General features: G+C 33.6%; 1 long non-coding RNA gene across 1 annotated transcript; it reads left to right on the forward strand.

Annotated features, from left to right (window-relative positions):
• Positions 1–4,112: 4,112 nt before the first annotated feature.
• LOC113314248 lies at positions 4,113–6,970 on the forward strand. The gene is made up of 2 exons (XR_003342332.1): positions 4,113–5,544; positions 6,790–6,970. It is a non-coding gene; the product is annotated as an uncharacterized LOC113314248 (long non-coding RNA).
• The last annotated feature ends 1,593 nt before the right edge of the window (positions 6,971–8,563 follow it).

Raw genomic sequence — 8,563 nt, forward strand, 5'->3', positions numbered from 1 at the left:
CACATGTTCATAGGATCGATTCCCAATAACTAAAAACTTGTTGCACATGTTAAACTTGGCTTGTTTGTCAAGTTTAGTTGATCAAAACTATAAGTCTTGATTTCTAGTCTACTTATAGTTATGTCTCGGATTAGGATAGAATGTGTAGTTGAGCTTTAGACTTCACAGCGTTCATCGATTGAAGACGAAGATCTACTGAGGAGAGCTTGGAAAAACTTCATCGACAAAAGGTATGTGGAGACTAAAACTTATCTATCACTCAGAAGTCTATTCAATACTATCTCCTAATGAGACTAAGTCGTATAGCTATATATACTTTTATATTATACACATTTGATATTTCAAGATGAGTTTATCTCGAAATATGTGTTGGAAGCTTTTTGTTTTAGCTACGTTCATCATATTCTTGACGAGTTCAGTTGGAAACAATTTATTTGTTGGAAACTAAATAATAAGTCAAAATATGATCATGTGAAAATTGCCTTGAAACATCTTACATGATTTGTGTGAGACAATCATTTGATGTAGACTCGAAAAGTTTCATGTTGATCATTCGATTACTTGAAAATTATTTATAAGCTAATAGTTTGTGTGAGACAGCTATTGTCATCTTCTAAGGATGTTTCGATGATTGAAATTGCAGTTTAGAACAATTAACCTTTGTCTGGATATAACACAGTATGCATACAAGTATGCAAACTGTTGTGGTATGATTCAGGTCCGGAAACCTTGTTTGCATACCAGTATGCGAACGGTCTTAACTGTTAAAGTCCGGGAACCAAGTTTGCATACCAGTATGCAAATGGTTCTACCTGAGTTAAGGTCCGGGACAGCAGTTTGCATACTCCGTTTGCAAACTGCTGGACAAGACCAAAGTCCGGAATCTATAGTTTGTGTACCTGTTTGCAAACTTAGTGGTTAAAGTTCTAAAATCGGTTAAGTATGTTTTTATACTCATGAACAAATACATTTATGAATTAAGAATTTCAATCTTTGCAAACCGTGGATTAATGTTCATGAATTGATTCTTATGAATCGATCTGATTTTGATTCAATTGGTTCATATATATTTTTGTGAATAGTGAACAATTGAACAACTCTATTTGAAATACAATTAGATTCATTTGATTATCTTTCATGATCAATTGATCATCATAGTTGATCTAGAAGTGTTAGATGAATGTGGTTAAGACAAAAGTGTTCATATGGCTAACTTCAGTTAACTATTATTGAGACAACTCAATATACACGTTTAGGTACGGTTACCCATATCTAAATGAAAGTATATTTCATTTTTATGTAACAAGCTAAGACCATATAACGGTGGAGATATATTTCTTTGGTTTTAAGCAGACTTAGCTTGAATCTTAGATCAGGTTTTCATCAGACGGTAAATATTGAATGCTTTGTTACTAAGCTATCTTAACTTTGGAAAAACTATATAAGGAAGAACTCTAGAAACTGGAAAACCTAATCCTGACACTTTCGTGTATCCTAGTTGCGACTAGAGTCAATTCTCTTTTAACCTAGGTTTTTCCAAAACCATTATAGGTTAACGACTTGAACACTTCATTTGGGATTCGTGAAGCCAGACCCAACTATTTTCTCTGTAGTTGTGTGATCTGGTCTTACTTGTTCTATCGTATCGAGTACTATCTTCTCTAAGATTAACTCGAGATTTATCTCTAATAGGTAAGATATAAAAAGTAATCAAAAATCTATTAGTCTCATTCTTTGTGATTCCACAATAACTTCTTCTATTGCCATATAGTTAAGTTATTGTGAGGTGATTGATATTTCTAGGATGCACTTCGGGAGTATAAGACCGGATTATCAATCAGTTCCTGTTCACCTTGATTTATCAAAAGACGTAACAAAAACTTCATAGGTATTTCTGTGGGAGACAGATTTATCTACCAGAATAGACTTATCTGTGGGAGACAGATTTGTTTATAAGTCTTCTACTTTGGGTCGTAGCAACTCTTAGTTGTGGGTGAGATCATCTAAGGGAATCAAGTGCGCAGAATCCGGCGTGGTTCAAGAGGCGTAGAGAGCGCGACTGTACCTTAATCGGTGTGGGACTTGGTTAGGGATCAACTACATTCCAGTCCGAAGTTAACTTATAGTAGGATAGTGTCTGTAGCGACTTAATACAGTGTGGTGTTCAAATCTGGACTAGGTTCCGGGGTTTTTCTGCATTTGCAGTTTCCTCATTAACAAAACTTCCGGTGTCTGCGTTATTTCTTTTCCGTATTATATTTGTTTATATAATTGAAATATCACAGGTTGTGCGTAGATCAATCAATTGGTAAATCCGACCTTGATTGTTGGATAGTAATTGATTGGCACTTGGGCATTGGTCTTTGGTACCGTCCAAGTTATTTCTCATATCAATCGAGCTCACAGATTTCTATTTATTCGATTGTTCATTGTATTGAGAAATTGAGATATAACTCTTTGGAATATTTCTTGATTGAGCTCGCTTTTTCAGTTGGTTCTCTCGGAATTATATTAGAGTTAGTCCATACAGATCGCCGAACGAATTATTGGGTTTGGTTGTTATACCCCCGCTTTTTCAAGCTTAGTCAACATATTTCGAGAACAATTAATCAAGATAAACTTGACTCGAAATTTTTGTTGTGCATGTAAAATCTACTTTAGTCATGCGACATAGTCTCATAGATAGAAAGGTGAAAATTTGAGTAATAGGTGGTTCAGTCTTCCCTTACCCGTTGTTGATGAAGTTCTCCAAAAGCTTCAGTTGATCTTCTCCTTCAAATGGTGTAATACAATGATGTCTGGTACTCAACTACACACTTCTATCCTAATCCGAGACTTGAATAAATGTAGGCTAGAACTCAAGATATAGTTTTGATCAACTAAATTTAATAACAAGCTTGAGATAGTAACACTCGTGAGTTTGAGCGAGCAATGCTCTAACACCAAAAGCTGAGATACATGAAAAAAGAACGTTTTGGTGGTAAGAAGTAGAAGTATTAAACGGCCTTCCGCTAACCAGGTATATGGAAATTTAATGGTTTGAGTTAGCTGCACAACCTCACTATCTAAAAAGGTTAACAGATGCTTCCGAAATTGAATTTGGATTAAATTACAAGATTTAATTTGAAATTGGCTGACAAACAGACCAAGTGGATGAAATGGAGAATAGTTAATGGTAAAATTTTGAATTAAACTTTGGTCGAGATCTGCAATTGGTTTATGGTAATCAAGCTAAGGTTTGAAAAAGGGTAAGAGGGAGAATACTTGTTGTTTGTATTGAAGTGGGTGAAAAAGGAGAAGGGTGGATTGGTGGTTATGCGAGATCAAAGAACAAACATACAAAATAAATAGCTTATAGGAAATAAAAGCTTTACCTAGCAAAATTATAAAATTGAAATTATCATGTTTCTCATGGAAGGTGATTCAGACTAGCAAGGAGAAGAAATCAGCAGCAACAACAGGTAACGGACGTTATGAATAATTCAATATACACCTTTAAATATGACGAACACAACAACATCTCGATCTTAAAAAGAATCCCATAAATTTAGTTGTTTATCACATCGATCCAGCAACCAAAGAACTAAATGAGTCTTTTAGGGCTAGTGAACCGCGAAAAATTAGCCGGAGAAAGGGAAGAACATTTTTTGTTTAGGGTTTTGAGGAAAAAAGCTTGAAAAAAACTCGGAACAGGTGGGAAAGCATTTTTGGACACAAAAAAAAGGTTGCTAAAAGAGACCGCTTTTTCCTAATATGTAAATACCCTCAAGCTCGTCAACGCTATTAGACCAGTCAAGGGACGAATTAGCCACTAATAACTCGATTAGTTTAACACGAACGTTAATTAATAAGAATTAATCTAATAACGATCTAGATACGAAATTAGTACCACTAGATAGGTCTCGAAAAATTACGCGGAATGCACTACTCGAACGTGTCAATCAGATAACAAACGAAGAAGTAATCATCAGATGCGTATGAAGGGTGATATGGTTTTACAGTTTAGCCGCCTGGCTGCCCTTATCATTTTGACGGGTGCCCTTAGTAAATCTGGTCGGCTATATCTTCAGCTGAATCGTTTGAGAATTCAGTTTCTCCTTTCTTCTTTCTCTTCTCTCTTTCTTCTTCTTTTCTTCTGCTTCTGTTCATCTTCTCCGGCGATCTTGTGTGATGATTCTGAGGTCGAATTCAAAGAGAACTTAGGGGAAACTTTAGGAATTGATAGTTGGTGCTGATGTTGTTGTTAATTGAGTTCGATAAAAAAAAGAGGGGATGCTACTGTGAGATTTGAATTAGGGTTTGAGATTATTTGAGAATTGATAAGTTAAATGAGACGTTAACAGATAAAGAAAGCTTGGGTTGATGTTTAATTGAAGTTGCAGAGTTGTTCTAGTGATTGAATCCAAATTTAGGGTTCATGTGTTCTTCCCCGAATGAGAATTAGGAGTTATGGAGGTGAATTAGGGTTCGAGTAGAATTGATGTTGTTTACGAGTTACTGATAGATGTTGAAGGAAGGGGTGGCTACTAATTTGGTGTTGTGAAGATGTTTTGAAGATGAATCTATGAATCAAAGAGCTAGGGTTTCTGGAAGTGGATTCGAATTTTTAGGTGAACTGAGAGGTGATTTGGGTTGCTACTAGTTGAATAACAGAAGGGTTGTAATTAAACTGAAGTGTTGAACTTGATTTAGGAGACTGAGATCAAAAGAAGAGAAGATGGTGGTGGTGTTGATTCAGGTTTCAATTCAACACAAGAGAAAAGGTAATCTAATTTAAGGTTTCTTATATTTGATTCTGTTTTAGGGTTCATTGAGTAATTAATTAGATTACATCAATTAGATGAATGAGTATTATCTGATTTATGAATTGGATGAGTTGTAGTTGTTGAGTTATGATAATTACAGTGTTGAATTGAGTAGAGTGTTGGTTTCAGTAAGTGAAATAAAATGGAGATGGACTGGAGTTGATTGTTGTTTTAAATTACAGGGAATTGTCTTGTATTGAATTAGTAGAAGGATTGCTAAGTTGCAGGGAAGAGTTGAACCAGTGGTAGATAGAGATAGAGGTAACGTTTGTGTATGGATTGAAGATGGTTGTAACTGAGTCGTGTTGGGGGTGAGGTCTGGTGGTGTAAAATATGATTGTAAATGGGATTAAAATTGAGATATTGTTTAGTTAATGGAACTGGAGAAAGAATGTTATTGCAGGGAACTAATTATGGAGGAAGTGAAGAGCTGGAGACGATGAATATGGAGTTGGGTTACTGGTACAAGATGTGGTTGGTTAATTGGTGGGCATATGTTGAGTTGCAGATATAGCTAATGTGAGTTTAGGGATGTAAACTGAATCTAGTGGATGATAATGTTGATGTTGAAGTTCAGATTGAGTTACAGGAAGGTAAGTTGTAGCTAAGGTTAGTGGTAGTATTGTATGGGATTCTCAGATGAAGTCTGGTGATGGTTTTGTTAGTTAGAGATGTGTTCTTGGATGTAATAGTATGGCTTAAGGGCAGTCTCTATGAAGGCTTATCACTGCAATTGCAGGTAAGCGAAGTTTTGTAACTGTAATTGAATTCTGAAGTTTGTTTTGAATGAATGAATTGTATTTGATGTAACATCTTAAGGAATCAGGTTGGTAGAGGTTGTAGCTGTAATGGAACTAGGCTTGTTAGTCAGCCCTGTCAGTTTAGCTGACTTAACCCTGTGTCTGATTCAGTCAATCTGACTGAGTCGAGTTGACACTGTTAACCTGAGTTGAATTGGGTTGACCCAGTGACCAAACCAGTAGACCGTTGACTTCGAATTTGACCTGGACTTAGACGTTGACCGTCATTTTGACCTGTGACCGTTAAGTTTGACCATTAGTTGACTCTGGTGGACTGAACCTTAGATTATTGGGCTGGTTTGATGGACTTAGGCTTAGGTTTAGTTTTCCTATTTTGATATATTAGACCTTTATGGTCTGATTTAGTCTTTGGCTTCTTGTACAGAGTTGTAGATGTTCATAAGACTTAGCTAGTGGACTACATAACCAATCTAATTGAATTAGTAACTCTTAGATATGCTAAAAATAGATAATAAGAGATATAGAACCATAAGTGGACTTAGAATCATTAGATAAATTTATATGATTCTTGTGTGAGCCATTTTGGCTAGATTCGTAGACTTCTGTGTGATTAACAGTTAGTCCTTATTAACAACTATCGATTCAAAGGATGAACCAGTGGATTGTGGATCTCGAGGTAGGCATGGCTTGTCATCAAAAGAGGTGGGAATCTATATTTAACTCTTTTGTGATTATTGTTGTTTTCTTTTACCAAAGTTTATGTTTATGAAATTCATGCATTGTCTGATTGTGCTTTCTCTGCATTGTTTAACTTTGATTTACGAAAGGTATGTTATTTCTTTTAATCTTTCCATTGCTTTGAAAGGAATCGTAATGAATTGTTCGTCTTTATGAATTGTTTGGGAATTAAGAATTTCCATTTGATTGTTTGGAAATAAGAATTTCCATATGTGGTATATAAGATACGGCTCTTTCATTTACTGGTGCGGGACGAGTCACCATATTATTATCTAGGTGCGGGACGAGTCACCATATTATTACATTGTTTAGAAGGAGTTAGTTCCATATACATGATTGTTTACCTCTGTGAATTGGTTGTGTTTAGTGTTTAGGGATAACATGAATTGTTTTCAAATCATTTCCAATGATTGCATGAAAGTTAAATGTTATTCCTACGGGACACCCCTTTTACGGATGATGTGCTCACCCATTCCCACTTTCAGTTTCAGAGACAGATCAGAGTTGCGCAGCGAAAGCTTCGAGGAGTTGTGTTCGTTAGTTAGTTAACTTCGGCTACGTTTATTATGTTGCATATTATATTTGTAAACCAAATGACTATTGTATATGTATCATTTGAGAGAAGTTCTTGCATATATATTTCTGAGCGGGGCTAATTTTGTAGCATATTTCTTAATTGAACGTTTAAGTGTTTGATTTAGATTCGTAGTACCTCTTTATTTAGTTAATCTCCTGGATTAGTCAGCTGCTAGCTTTGGGGGCGCCACAGTGTTGGTATCAGAACTCACTATTAGATCTTACATGGGAAAAGATAGGAATAGCCAGTGCCAGTGAGTGAACTAGAATGGTTTAGAACTGGGTTGGGTTGTGAGATAAATCTTAATCACTAAAAGTTTTTAATAATTAAAAGACTTATTTGATTATTTGTTTGTTTGATTTTTGTTTGTGTATGTAATGAAGTAAAAATTGTAGGGTACATCAGTAACTTTAGCTAATAAAGGTTAGAAATTAATCAATCTAAAAAAAAAGTATGAACACGTACATAATCCAATACTAGAAAATAGTGAGATTAACACAATTGATAAATCTTGAAAGTCACATAGAAAACTTATTGAACATCCTGACTTATACGTGCAGTCAACAATTTATAATCACATAAATGTTAATAATATTTTTGGGACATAATATTTTTTGTAAGAGTAGTTAGAATAATAGTTTGACCATCAATGTTAATAATAAAAAAATTATAATAGTAATTATAAATGGGAATGATAGTAATAATAATAATTTTAATAAAGTAGTGTTAACATTTATCAATTAGTATCATGTTGAACATAACTTAACTAATATTTCGTCAAAGCTATATAACGACAAAAATAATAATTATGGTTAGATAATTATGGAAAGTTGATAACCCTTATTTACGATTAAGTTTTGTAAATTAAACTAATTACACATTAGAGATATACATTTTGCGTCTAAACTAGATAGTTAATCTCATACGTTAGGCGTTAGATGTAAGAAGATAAGGATATAATGTGTAAAATAAAAAGACTCAATTTGTTAGAAATCTTGTACCGCAATTATCTTTAGGCTAACAAATGATCCAGTAAACCTTTTAAAATGAAACAAACATACATGAAGTAGTAATAATAGTATTCAGATGCTTAGTGTAATATTAGAATTTAAAGAAAATAAATTGGTATATTAATAGGATCCTTCTTCGTAAATAAATTCAATCATCTTTTGAAATGGAAAATTAGTATGAAAAACTTAAACTGTTAGAAATTAAATTAGTGTTATATCGAGCATAACTTAAATTAAGATCTCATTAACAAATATATAGCGATAAAATAATGATTAAGATAAATAGCTATGGAAGATTAGTAGTACTTATCTACGGTTAAATTTTGTAAACTTAATTAATAGGAAATTAGAATTAGATGTTTTGTATCTAAACCAGATAGTTACGGTAAGATTATTAGAGATAGATTTAATAATGTGATGATATTATGTCGGATAAAATGATTAATCTTGTTAGTAGCCTTATATTAAATAATCTTTAGTCATATAAAAGATTTAACGAACTTCTAGAATAAAACAAATACATTAAGTATCTACTCTAATAACTGGAACCATTAATCTATTTAAAATAGAAATGAAGTTAAGATGTAACACTAGTTAATATATATACAACAAGATTTTTGCGTATTCAATAAAAAATTTAAGAGTAATTAAGATATTAGTTTGACCACTAAT

This window comes from Papaver somniferum, chromosome 9 (genome assembly GCF_003573695.1).
Source record: "Papaver somniferum cultivar HN1 chromosome 9, ASM357369v1, whole genome shotgun sequence".
Classification (NCBI taxonomy): domain Eukaryota; kingdom Viridiplantae; phylum Streptophyta; class Magnoliopsida; order Ranunculales; family Papaveraceae; genus Papaver; species Papaver somniferum.